Below are 14,454 nucleotides of genomic sequence, written 5' to 3' on the forward strand. Positions count from 1 at the left end.
GGGGACATCTTGTATATCAAAGATGCTTGTCAGTAAAGGCAATGGATAACATCCACGGAAGTTCTGAAGTAATACTTCACAATGACTACCTTCAAGATGACAGGTGACCATTCAAATTAAATTCTTAAAATAGCAGGTACTGTACACTGAAGCCCTATTCTGTGTGTAGTATTACTGGCAGACATGCTCTGGGGGAAGAAAGAATTCTGACAATTCTCAAATGTATCTTTCCCTTTTTCTCTTTCTAGGACTCCTGAAACCACTGGAGCAATTCCATAATGACACAAAGGCTGACAAAACATAAAGATGAGAATGGGGCCAGCCTTTAAGCACACAGCAGAAAGAGGGCAGGGGACTTCTCCCAATAGTATCTGGGCTCAACAAGTGGGCAGAGGAGAATGCAAGGTCCACTCAAACTTGACAGAAATTTTACTGTAAAAAGGTGAAAAGTATGTAACTTGCCTTACGGATGGGAGTAAACCTGGGTTTACTGGAGGATGACTTATTTGGCTTCTCTACCCAGATGAATAAAAGTACCATATGGCTAACAACAATTCTATCAATTCTAAGATATACATTTCCCAAGGTTGCTTATTTCAGGTTTAGGAAGGATACAGGAATATGTGGTACAATAGGCCAAGAAAATGGGCCACCAGTGGGAGTCTCACTGCAGAAATCGAAGAAACACTGTATGAATTTAGAACTTTCACATATGCCAGTCTCAAGTAGCTCCACAGGTGATCGTCAAGTAAAGCCCAGGCTTGCCTCCATTGAAGTCAAAATAGTCACTGACCACAGCAGGAGCAGGAGAAGACTCCAGTAGCTACTTCAATATTCAAAATAACTAGAAGTATCCCAATTGCAGAGTCAGGATGTGATGCTGTATGATTAAAGATGACCATTTATAGCATTGATATTACCACTGTTCTATAATTGCAACAAATCTTGTACAAAGTATGTCATGTAAGGTATCAATGGAAAAATTACAATTTGCTAAGTATGATTATCTTGTTTATATGCATATGTCATCTTCGTATTTGAAGTTATGAATATTGGTGATGTACTTGAATCTAAAACATGTTTGTTCCTGGCTGATACACCCCAGATAGAATTTACATTAGGGCTAGACAGCTGTGTTGATGGCACATCAAGGACACTCCATTCTCATAATGGGACATTGAAGCAACTCATCCTATCCAGATACCTCTTCCTGAGGATGTCTCAAACAGCAGGGAGCCAGTGGCCACTCCCTGCAATTCAGCAAACCTTGTTGGGCCAGTAACTTCCCAGGCAACTGGGCTGTGGGATTTCTTTGGGACAGTATATTTCCAGGCACATGATAGAGGATATAGAAGACACCTGAGACATCTCTATTTTGCCTCTTTCTTGCTCTAATTCTCTGGACTATGGATTTACAGCTAAAAGGAGCATCTTGAACTATGAACTGAGGACCTTCCAATTTTCTGGAAGTTAGCAGAGAGACTTTTGCAAACCAGCAGTCTATTCCATCACAGCACCAAACCTGATACAAGGACTTCACAACCATTTATATGTATATGACCTATTAATCATTTATAACTCTCTTTTCTTTTATTAATAAATCTTTACTTAGTTTACTGTGTGATATTTGGGTAAAATCTGAAATACATACTGATCCTTTGGGATCAGTAAGAACCTGGTGAAATGGGTTCTATATTACTATATTAGATTAGGTCATTTTACTGTATTAGATTGGGTCATCTGGATGGGAGTCAAGGACTGGAATGCCTAAAGAGGACTGTGTTTGGCTTCTGGTTAACCAGTGTGTCACTGCAGAAGCTCTTTTGTTACGGGTTTGGTGACTTTAATTATAGAGTAAACCACCAGTTTTGGGGATGGTCTGCCCAGTCTGCCCTGAGTGTGACATTCTCAGTGTCTATCCCAGGCACCAGGTCACACAGAAACTTCACCGGTACGTAGAAGTAGCTATTGTAATGACACAATTAAACAAACAAAAAAGTGTGACTCAATAGTCCTAGACCTCGCTACTATAGTAACTTCAAAATAACATTTTTTTAAACATTTTGAAGTATACAGATTGTTTGGAATCACTGCAGTTAGTTATAATTGACATGTGAAATACAGGTACAAACAATTGAGCCAAAACAGAGAAACCAAAAGTTCCTGGGTGAGATCTCAGTGAGAGTGGTGAGATCCAGGCCTCACTGAAGTCCATAGCAAAACTAACATTGACTTCCAGACCCCCCAGTCTATTGGAGAACTAACTGCTTTGCTAGCAGCAGGTAGATTGTTGATGACAGGACAGCAAAGCATTTATGAAGCCTCAAACTACTCGCACATTAAAAGTTAAGCATGTGCGTAAGTGCTTTATGGAACTGATAAAGTGATAACAGAACAGTAGAGTGCTTGGGGGCCACGCTGGTTTCCAGAAAATATTGCTATGTTAATGCTCTTGGTTGCCTCTGTGTCCTCCCCCCCACTCTAATATGGGTAATTTCAGGAGTCTTTCAAAGCCCATAGACATGGTATTAAAACACTTAACATATCATAGGGTACACCTCAGTGCTTGGAAATATTCACATTTTTCTTAACTGAGAGGGATTGGATCCAATGCACACTGAAGTCCATTGCTTTTGCTGAGCTCTGAATCAGGCCCTGAATATTTCTGTTGCATAACTAGACTATTCTGTCAAAAAATCTGAGTGCCAATGGATAAGTGATATTTTGCAATGGGAGATCTTGATTCTGTAGATTTTGTTATTGCTATTCAGATTGACATTGTCTTTGAATAAAACTTCCAGTATATGCTTGATCTTGTGACATAAGAAATCCATATCCATAACTGGGAATTCAGTAAATTAAACTTTTGGTTCAGGAGCCACAGTGTTTCAGGTTCAAGTCCCAACAAAAGAATCTGGTTTTACTTCTTATTACACCAATAGGAAATTAGGGACGGTATATTGTGTTGCTGAAGCTGCCATCCATTAAGATTCCTTCTGTATTTTTTTAAGGAACAGGGTGAGACACAGTTCTATCTTGACTTAACGCAATAGCAAAAAAAGGCGATGATGCCCATGTTTTGATAGAAATACCTTTCACACGTTGTACTGCTTACACTGTTGTGTACTAACCAGAAAATGTGAGCTGCTGGATATAGAATAGCTACCGTGTATGGTGCATCCTGTTATTCTACTACCTATTTAATTAAATTATTTGTAAAGCACTTGTGAATGTTTGATTATGTGGAAATCGCTGTAGAAATAGAAGTGCTTGTTATTACTGACAAAGAATAATATCCTCATACAACATAAAACTGTTACTTGAGATTTCCTGATACAGCAGTGCAGAGAATCCTATGCTCTACTGACATAATAGAGGGCTTCCACCTCTTAACCTTCACAAAGACTAAATTCATGACTTAGAATAAAAACTATACAGTCAAAATAAAGTCACCAGAAATGAAATAAAGGAGAAAAGGTGCAAGATCTTGACACTATAATGTACTGCGCTGTCGAATGGTAAAAATACAATTATTCAATCGCAAGGAAAGCATTTGGATGTGTTTGATTGACATTCAGCTCTCTGAGAGTCTGATGGAAAGCATTCTAACAATAAAAATTGCATGTAACATCACAGAATCTTATTTCCAAATATTTAATTGTCTTCATAATTATGTGAGTTCAACATTAGTATATAATTGCCTGATCTTATTAGTGATTATAGTCATGATACAAAATAGAAACTGTCAATTTAACATTGAACCATTTAAGCTGGTCTTAAAGATCCTCTACCCTAAAAGTTGCATTCTTATCCTTACCTATGATACTTACACTCACACTCCTCTGATTTCAATTTAATCTGGACAAATAATGGTGCTTTTTCATTTTTCTCATTTATTTATGCCAGATCCCTTGATACCCACAACTGAGAAAGGATGAGGTCCTCGTTCCTGCACAACTGAAGTCAGTGGGAGCAGGATCAGACTCTAGGTGTGCTTAACTGGAAAGCAAGATTCCTGCCCCTCAACAGGAATGCCCTGCATCTGGGCCTTTTCTCCCATTCTTCTGTCAGTCTCCTGCATTCTTCCACTAACCCATTGGCTTCTCCTTTCCCTGCATCGAGACATTCCTTATGCAATGAGAAAGTTGTCAGAGATACTTGTATACATTTTTATTATTGTTATATATCTCTCTCTGTGGGTTTGGTGGTTATTGTATTGCTGACTGGAAAGTAGCTAAGGGTTAAATCCTGTAGGAACTCCAAACAAGGGCTGTAGACAGAGTCCAACTGCCTGGAGCTCTGATGGACAATACCAGAAATCCACTTCTGACGATGACCTCTATCCCATCTGGAGAAACACATAAACCAGTTTGACTAGGTTCAGGAGGCCTGTTCAAAACCTCAGGAAAGCTTCAGGTGGGAACTTTCATACAAAGGACCTTTGAAGGGATAAAAGACAGCTGGTGTCCTGAGACAGACAAACACTGACTGGTGGGCCTACCAGTCTGGGAAGGGTGAAACAAGAGTAAGAGAAAACAAAATCTATATTTATCCAAGATGCAATGCTATCTTTCTCTGGGATGCAAATTTACTTCAAGCCTCTGGTGTCAGTTTGGCAGCTCTGGGACACAGCTACTTGTGCATGTCAAACAGGAAGTAAAACCTTAACCCCAAAACCAGTTATTCATACTCTTTCCGCAACCTTTTTGGAAATCTTGGAACAGTTGGGTGTGAAAGGTAAAACTGCTCTCACACAGCTTTAACTTCTGTGACCAGCATATATGAGCAAATCACCCTAGATCTCACTGACTTTTGTAACAGCACTGATATCATTTTTCACCAGTGTATCCCATGTCTTAGTCATAAATTGGTCTTTTTTCCACAACACCAGGTACATAGCACATGTATTTATTATCCACATGTTTTCCTGGAAATTCATAACTTTTGCTAGAAAAATCCCACTCTCCAAAACTGTTTTGAGTTAATCTGCATTCTTCTGGTAATATTCTGTTTTCAAAGCTTCTTGTAATGTTGTATATAAAGGTTGTTGTCAAAAAATATTGTTTATAGCAAGGATTTATTCTGTTGAGACATTCTGCTACCCAGTTCTCATTAATCTGAACCATTCCCTTGTACTGCTAATTGGTGGAGGATGCTTCTCTATAGCAGAATACCTTTTAATGAGCCACATACACTTTAAGGGACACCATCAACTAGAAAAAGTCACAGTTCTGGCTGAAAATGTTGTGTCCACTGTAAGTTAAAAGTAATACTTAAGAAGTTAGTAAAAATTAATTTCTCTCTATTTTTTCAGTTTGTTTACTTCTAACAAAAATCTATGAGCAGGTAATTTCACTTTTTATTTTATAGAATCATAGGACTGGGAGGGACCTTGAGAGGTCTTCTAGTCCAGTCCTCTGCACTCAAGAAAGGACTAAGTATTATCTAGACCATCCTTGACAGGTGTGTGACATTCTGTACCTTGGGGGAGCACCCCCCACACACCCATATTCCTCATCTGTATATAACTGTGGTATTACATATAAAGCATGCCTTGTAAGGTATCAGAGGAAAGGTTATGATCTGCTGAAAGTCATTTCACTATCAATATATGCATATCATTAATGCATGTGAAGTTATGAGAATCGTGTTGTATGGTTGTCACTAAAATATGCTGTAAATTGGGGAACCAGCCAGATATTAGCTCCCCAGCGGCAACAGCAAGGAAAGCAACCAATGCCCAGGCGGGGTGTGAAAAAACCCATCAACAGCCATTGTCCAGCAAGGGAGCTACAATTCAATGACTCACATGCATGAGGCCACATCAGGAGGATTGCTCAACCTTGCCTGGAGACTCAGCAATGCACCCAGACATATCTGGACTTGTGTTTTACAAGCCCATTGACTGAGGGTATAAAACTGAACACAGGAGGCCCATGCTGGGCCTTTCTCCTTCACCCACCTACACTGCAAGCAACAAGGACACTCTGAAGACTCGAACTGAGGGGACCGGCCCAGATTTCAAGGGTGAAATCTATGTACTATGAACTGCAATATCCAGTGGGGTGAGAAAAACTGCTTAGTCTAGTTGTTACCCAGTCTAATAGAGTTGAGAGGTTAGACTGCGTGCTTATATTTTATTTCTGTTGGTAACTAACTCTGACTTTTTGCCTATTACTTAAAATCTATCTTTTCTAGTCAATAAAGTTGTTTAACTTGTTTATCTTTACCAGTGGGTTTGCCTGAAGTGTTTGGTAATCTGCTCAGGTTTGCAAAGGCTAATGTATGTCCACTTTCCAGAGATGAAGTGGTGAACCAATTAATAATTCTGCACTGCCCATCTTGAGCAGTGCAAGACGGTATATTCCTGAGATACAGTGCTGGGAGCTGGGGGGATTTGGCTCTGGTGCCTTTCTCTGTGTGATTCCTAAGTGGCTCGAGGAGCATTCATGCAGTATAGCTGGGTGTGGTGGGGCTCCACATGCTGTTGTGCTGAGTGATCACAGTGCCTGCAGGGGCTCGCTGCTTGTCACTAGCAAGGCATTGTGAGAGACAGCCCAGGCTGGAGAGAGTTCAGGGGGCACAGAGGTCCCACAGTCCCAGGCTCCACCTTGGTGGGATCCTGTCACAAGATGTTTGTCTAACATATATAAAATCAGTCACCCCCTTTCTTCTAAACCAGAGCCTAATTGAAAGCCCTCTAAAGTCAATGGAAGGACTCCAATTGACTTTAACACATGATGGATAAAAATCAATTAAAAAAAATAAAAATCACATTCCTTTTATTTAAAATGTTTTATTATGTAAATTATAATCTATTTTTCTTTTTAAAAATAAACTTGTTTAAAATAAAATCAAAATTAATAAAAATACATTAAAACCTAAACTTTTTATAATCTCTCCAAATATTTAAATAAAAAATAAATATGCTGAATCTATTAGCCATTTTCAAAAACTGTGAGTTAAAGGCTGCTTTTCTATATAAAGAAAGAATCATGGGGGAGGGGAATCTAACTTTTGAGGACAAGTTTTATAAATATGGCAAAATAGGTCATATACTATATTAAGAGCTTATTTAAGAAAAATAAATTTTATATGCTGTTATATGTTTAATTTAATTCCAGTTACCATCTTAATGCAGCTTGACACAAATCATGAGGAAAAAGTTAATTGTCTAGTAAAGAAGCAATATATCATTCACCATTTTCTAACATATTAAAAATGTACAATTAATTAATAAGAATCTGAAAATATTAAGCTATATGGTTGCTTAAATAAATGTATATAGTTATAGTGTTGTACTCTCTTGAGTAGTGAGAAGATGTACCAAATCTAGTGTAAAGGTTCTATTTAGTTATAAATCAACATGTTTTAATGGGATTTAATGAGAATGCATCTTTCTTTAGAAAGTAACAAGTAAAATGGAAAAGTTGATTAAAATTGATTATTTAAATCGAGGCTTTTCACTTGGTGATTTAAATCGCCTTGATTTAAAATCAATCCATCTGCTTCAATGCTGCAGCAGAAAAGCACTTCTAATTTGTTTTTAAAATGATTTTAAAAGAATAGGACAAACTGGCCTGCATTGTCAGAATTGACTAGTGAGTTTGGGTGTCCAACTTGAGACGCCCTTCAAACAGGCCTAATTTTCCAAAACTACTGAATCCCTGCCTTCTGAAAGCCTGGGCCCTTTAAGCTGTCTCAAATTGGGCACCTAATAACTGAAGTACCCAAAATTATTAGTAACTTTTGAAAATTTAGGCTGCTATTTTAAGGGACTTCTGATGCCTTTACTTGAAATACTGTACACATTCAAACTCACACCAGAGGGTAATCATATTATTTGGTGGCTCTTTGAGTAACATTTCTATCTATCCATTTTCTTATTTTGCCACCCATCACCATATTATTTGAGTACCTACCCTACACAACATCTTTCTATATATAACATATGCACTGAAAGGATATATGGACATAAGTCTATGGAGCTAGCATAAGGGTCTAAGTCTATATGCCATTAGTTCAGTCAAAATCAAATAGCTTGTTACAGACCAGACCCTGAGGAAAAATCATTGACACACAGCAGTTTACAGTTGATTTTTTTATTGCTTCTTATTGCACTACAAAGTATTACCTAACATTAACTGGCATAAACAATGGCAGAGATTTTCAGCGAGCTTTTGATATAAACAGCAGATGCTAAATGCCATGTGAATGTTAAAGTTCCCAAGAGGAAAAAAATAATGGAGGGAGAAAAAAAATCTATCAGAAGAAAAATAAGTAAAATATAAGTAGTAATTGGAAAGAGAAACCATGATACCATTTCAGACTACTGAGTCTGATACTTAGTGAAAGCCAGTATATAATTTAAGAAAATAAAACAGCAACCCATTGATTTAGTATTTGACATGCATATTATTAAATGACTTTAGATTTTTATAACCCCGGTCCACAGATCACAGCTTTACATTTCAAAGAGCATCAAATCATTCAATGTTGAATTGAAAAATGAATTCAATGTCCCATTAAAGCTGAATTATGTATCATCTTGGTTGTATTGATTGGAATATGAACAGTCTTTTATTTTAAACAATATCTGCATATATATTATGAATTGCTGTGTAATAGTGAGTATGAAAAAGTACCTTCCACAAAATTTCTAGTGAAGAAAGGTATTATAATGGTTTATATAAAAGTTTCTCTCCTTTGAATTCTACTACTTATATTCTAAACATTCTTCTTCAGCGTATAATAGATCAAAGACACACAGACAGAATGAACACTGAGGCAGAGACTGAACTGAACTTAGGCTTTTGCAATTCCAAGTTACAGTACCAGTACATGATGTGCATCTACTATGATACATAAGACACATATCAAAAAAGAAATATACTCTTATTCCCAAATACTTGAAAAAGGGAATTCTGTAGCCTTCAGAAAATGCAATTTACTAAAATACTAACTACTATGTTTAGTAAATACTAAAAGTACTGACATGATGGAAAATTGCCAACAGCCATTTTCCTAACGCCATAGTTAATAGAGCATGAGGATTCTATAGCTCAGAACAACATGTAACTGATTACGGAACACTTCCAGTATGAATACTGCTATAAAGAAAATGATCACGTCCATGCCCCTGCCAAATTCTATCTTTCCACAACAAATCCAAGGAACAAAGCTTGCACAGAAAACACCAGAAATCCATATTATTTAAGAACAATAACAATGAGGTAAAATAAGTACATAGATTTAGGATATAAAACCCAGATGTACTATACCAATAAAGAACATGTGAACATTTGCATCTGGAAATACTCTATGTCCAGAGTTGCATCCTTTATGTTAGTTTTGCGATAAAATATTATCAATTTCTATCAGTACTGTTGAGATGGTGAGCAGGACTGAGGTGGGGGAGGTGGCAAGATTCATGCCCATTACTCATACCATTTCTAAAGAACTCCATTTCTGCCATATCATAATATTGCAGCTGGGGAGAAAGTAGCATTATAGCCAGTCATTTACACTGGACTCCTGAGGTCAATGGGTTTGTGTGGGCTGTGGAAATATTCCACCGTCATCTCTTTTCTTGGCTCTTCTAGTTGACAATGAAAAATAGACGGCACCATCTTGAAACAAATTCACTTATTACTGAATCTCTCTCAAGGGATATTTTTAAAGTCCTACTTTGATCACTCTATTGCCTAAATTAACCTTTGTTTGATGTCTTGATAGGAGTTCTTTAATGGAACTAAAGATAAACTAGTGCAATAGTAAAAAACAGATACATTAATAAAACTGTGCTCTCCTGTTGATTCTTGTTGAGATATTTATGGAATTTAAACAGATTATATTATTAAAACATGTTTTAAGCAAGTAATTGTTCATTGATTTTGTCTTTAAAATGAACACTAAATATCTTTCTGTGACATAACAGAATGTAAGTTTAACTCTGAATTGCCAAGAAATGCCATCTGCAATTTAATAATACAAGGCTCAATGATTAAATCCTTACTTGGGACTATAAGATCCCCGTTGTACAAAAGCATGAGGTAGGATTGCCAACTTTCGAATCGCACAAAACAAAACACCCTTGCCCCTCCCTCTCCCCTTCCCCGAGGCCCTGCCCCTGCCCTCCCCTTCTCTGAGGCCCGGCCCCCACTCACTCCATCCCTCCTCCCTCCGTCACTTGCTCTCCCCCACCCTCACTCACTTTCACTGAGCTGGGGCAGGGGCAGGGGGTTGGGTGCAGGAGAGGGTGAGGGCTCCGGCTGGGGTGCGGGTTCTGGGATGGGGCCGGGGATGAGGGGTTTGGGGTGCAGGAGAGGGCTCTGGGCTGGGGCCAAGGGGGTTGGAGTGTGGGAGGGAGCTCCCGGCTGGGGCAGGGGGTTGGGGTGCAGGAAGGGGTACAGGTTCTGGGCTGGGGGTGCAGGCCCTGGGTTGGGGCCAGAAATGCAGGGTTCAGCGTGCGGGAGGGGCTCTGGGCTGGGACCGAGGGGTTCAGAGTGTGGGAGGGAGCTCAGGGCTGGGGCAGGGGGTTGGAGTGCGGGCTCCGGGAGGTAGTTTGGGTGTGGGAGGGGGTTCAGGGCTGGAGCAGGTGCAGGGGATTAGGATACGGGAGAGGGTTCAGGGTGCAGGCTCTGGGTGGCACTTACCTCAGGGGGCTCCCAGAAGCAGCTGGCATGTCCCCGCAGCCACTAGGCACAGGAGTGGCCAGGGGGCTCCGCGTGCTTCCGTTGCCCACAGATGCCATCCCCCGCAGCTCCCATTGGCTGAGGTTCCTGGTCAACTTCTGATATTTTTGTACCTTAATAGCTCTCTCAATGTATGATTCTTAGGCATTCTCTGTATCAATTTACTTACGATACTACTGTGTCAAGTCAACAGAGGCTTAACAATTCACCATACTCGCATAGCTATATTTGTATTATCTAATATGTGAAATGTATGCTTGGAAATGAAACAGAAATACTCTAAAATAAGACATCTAGCAAAACTTCCCAAAGCTGTAAACTGCATGTGACCAGATGAATCCTATTGTTCTGAATAAAATATTCTGCTAGTCTGAATATATTTATCAGACCATACTTTGGACAGGAAAACTTGCACGTATACAGGAAAGTTATGCTTTGTGTCTTGGTTGCAGCTTCAGTACATTGTGCTTCACCAAATTCAGTGACAGCAGGAGAACTGGGAGAGGTGCCTGGAAGACCAGAGGAAGACAAGATAGAGGAGCTAAGAGAAACAGGACAGAGGGAGACTGGGTTACAGCTGAAGAAACTAAGATTCATTGCAGGCAGAACTGAAAGATACTGTCACAGGATACTGAGAAGTGTGACATGAGAAACTGAAAAATGTTGCCAGAGGACTTGAGAGACATGGTTGAAGTGAATGAGAAACACTGCCAGGCACTCAGAGACAAGACTAAAACAAGGAGATGAAAAATTTGGCTGGGCCAGCTGATAAGTGAGGCCTTAGGAGCTGAGGAAACATTGCCAACAACACAGAGATACATAGGGGAGCAGAGCCTTGTAAAAAAGAGGCAGAAGAGTGTCTGGGCTTAATTTTAAATACAGGATATATTTTCACTTGTTTGGGGATATTTTGTCACAACACACCTGCAGCTCCTCAGCCCCACTCAAACTAAAGCATTTGTACATCCTCTATTTATACAACAGGGTGAACAATAAATCCCCTTGAAAAATCCTATCATTTCCACTACTCAAGTGTAAGTGTTGAAGTATCAAGCTGATGGTGCACAACATGCTGAAATAACATGTTATTTCAATCACTTCTTGGTTGTTAGCTTAGCTAGACATTTTAACACTTTAAATATTTTTGCCTTCTACCCGTTCAACGAGCCTTAAGCCAATAAAGCAGCAGAGAATGACGCAGGAGCACCAGAGGCCAGTGTAACTTTGGGAGAACAGTGCAAGTGGTTTCAGGATTACTGGAGGGAGCAGCTGTACCAGCCAAAGCAGTTTTGGAGAGCCAAGTACATATCAAAGGAGTGGGAAAGAGAACTTCAGGCTACTTGAGCAGCTCAGAGCACCACAGAAAGAGCCAGGAGAATCAAAGCAACAATGGAAGACCAGGGGAACATTGTAAAAAATGTTTGTAAGGGAGTTTTCAGGTTGTACCCCTAAGGGCAGCTAATCATCAACAGAAGCTCTTACCCAGTATCTTTCTGCTTTGGCTGTAGTGGGTTTCAATGGCCTCAGTTTTTAGCTACTAACTGGTGGTACCTCCATCCAACTGTTTAAAGAAATCAGGAACCTTACGGTACCTCGCTATGTGGTTCAACTGTCTCATACCCAGTACTTACCCCATAACTAGTCTGATACCTCATACATATACACTTCTGACACCTCTGTAATGGATGAACCACCTATCAAAGTGCACTTTATTTGCAAGGGAAATATAGAGGAAGCATATAAAAGGAAGGGGAGGATGGATTTGGAGGGGGTACATCAATAACACCATACAACCCCACAAACACATAAAATCCTAGGGTAGATTTCATTCGATTCACAAGTCCAGTTTATTCCTCACTAGCGAGCTCCATAATGTGGAGGATCTCACATACCTTAATGAGGCATTGCAGGCCTGAAGCTGCTTAAGTGCAGAGAAGCAATGAGGACATCTAGTCAGCCAAAGGACAAACCTCTCTGCAGCAGTAATAGGCATTACTCACAGTGGGAAAAGTCCTCACCATGTAGGGGGCCTCCTTGGTGTTTCCAAGACCTTTTGCTCTCTCCCGGACTAGTTCGGCAAACCCCTTTCAGGACAAAATAGGCAACACTCTAGGCAGAGGGAGACAGTCAGGGGATTGCCCTTTTCACACTTATAACACTGACACTCCTCGGTGAGGCATCGGCAGCAGGGATCAAACCTGGAACCTCTTGATCTTAGAGCATGAGCCTCTATTGCCTGAGCTAAAAGGAACATCTCTGTCAGCCGAAGTTGTGTCAGGCTCATCTATCTCTAGCTGACCTAGCCACCACTAGACAGGGACAAAGTGCAACACAGAGCAGGCATGGCTTACATGTTGAAAGAGGAGACAAGGACAGAGAAGTGAAACTGGATTAGCAACAGAGCACCATAAACACGAATTAACTGAAGTGCAATGGAGGTGATTAGGCAGAAATCCAGGAACAGCACAAGCGGAAAACCAGTCTAGCCAGCTTTTTTTTAAAATGAACAGCACATAATGTCCAATACATTTGATTAAAATATGGCATTTTCTTGTCTCTCTATAAAGTATTACTTGCCGCAATGCACTCATGGCTGTATCTCATGTTATATAATGGCATTCCAAACTCATGAAGATAAATGTCTTATCTAATAGTAGCCCACTTTGTGCTCTGAATACATATAAAATCTCTTCTAATTAAACAGATATCAGAATGGTTTCTCCAAGTAGCATTTTATTCTCTTTGTGGTAGATTTAAACCTTATAACTGTTTTAAAGAATCATAAAATCAGGATCACAAATCTCTTCATTTATATTTGATAACCTATAAATAATTTATATTAAAATAAGAGTTTACCTTTTTTCAATGTTTACTTTGTGAAGTCTTTTTTTCTTTAAAAATCACATCTACTGGATTTTCCTTCATGCCCATCTTACCTCATTATTATTTATTTAAAAAAAGCAAATTCTGTTCATTTCAATTTTTGCAATATTTCAGTGAAAGATTTTGCTGCATCTGCAACATTTTAGTGGAGAACATGTTAGGTCAGGCTTCCCCCTCAAGAACGCATGAGCAGGTCATTCAGAGTTAAAAACTGGCAGCCCATTCTTTATGGAGGAGTCATAGAGGCAGAAGCCAAGGCAGGGTGTCTGCAGAAAGGACTAATTCCTTAAGGCTTACATGCATTCCCAACTCTCCGTCATGCAATTGTTTATAAAATATATTTAGAGACAATAATACACTTTCCCAGATGCTGGCCACAATGTTCAGATTACTGCTAATGCTCTTCTAAAGCCACTACTGGGGCCAACCTTCAGCACAGCCAATAGCGCGATCTCCTCTCTGTACAATGACATCAATGTGAGGCAGCAGAGGATAACTAGCAAGAGCACAGGCAAGGATGCTATTAAAAGAGGACATAGCAGACATGCATGGAAATGTACTTACCAGTAAAAAAAAAAAAAAGTGTTAAGAGTTCTCCTTTTGGCATCCAGCTGGAAGTAGTTAGCATTATAGCACCATGTCTCAGGAAGCCTGAGGTAGCAAATTTTAGGAAAGGCCTTGAGGGTGGGGGCTGACTCTGCTTGACACCACTTCAAGAGATTGCCAGTTTTTGAATTGCAAGATGAGAAAGAGAGAAAAGGAAAGAGGTAAAGAAAGGGAGAGATGGAATGAGGGACCTGGAAAGATGCAGAATGAGAGAAGAGGAGGGTCTCCAACAAACTCCTTTTCTGGTGAGTAAATTTGCATTGTCAAAGAT

The 14,454-nt window shown here is 39.6% G+C and overlaps 1 protein-coding gene across 1 annotated transcript in view; it reads right to left on the reverse strand.

The window, feature by feature from the left end:
- Window positions 1-14,454, reverse strand: part of TRHDE (thyrotropin releasing hormone degrading enzyme) — a 314,740-nt gene that overhangs the window by 166,846 nt on the left and 133,440 nt on the right. The window lies entirely within an intron of this gene.

Source organism: Eretmochelys imbricata, chromosome 1 (assembly GCF_965152235.1).
Source record: "Eretmochelys imbricata isolate rEreImb1 chromosome 1, rEreImb1.hap1, whole genome shotgun sequence".
NCBI lineage: Eukaryota > Metazoa > Chordata > Testudines > Cheloniidae > Eretmochelys > Eretmochelys imbricata.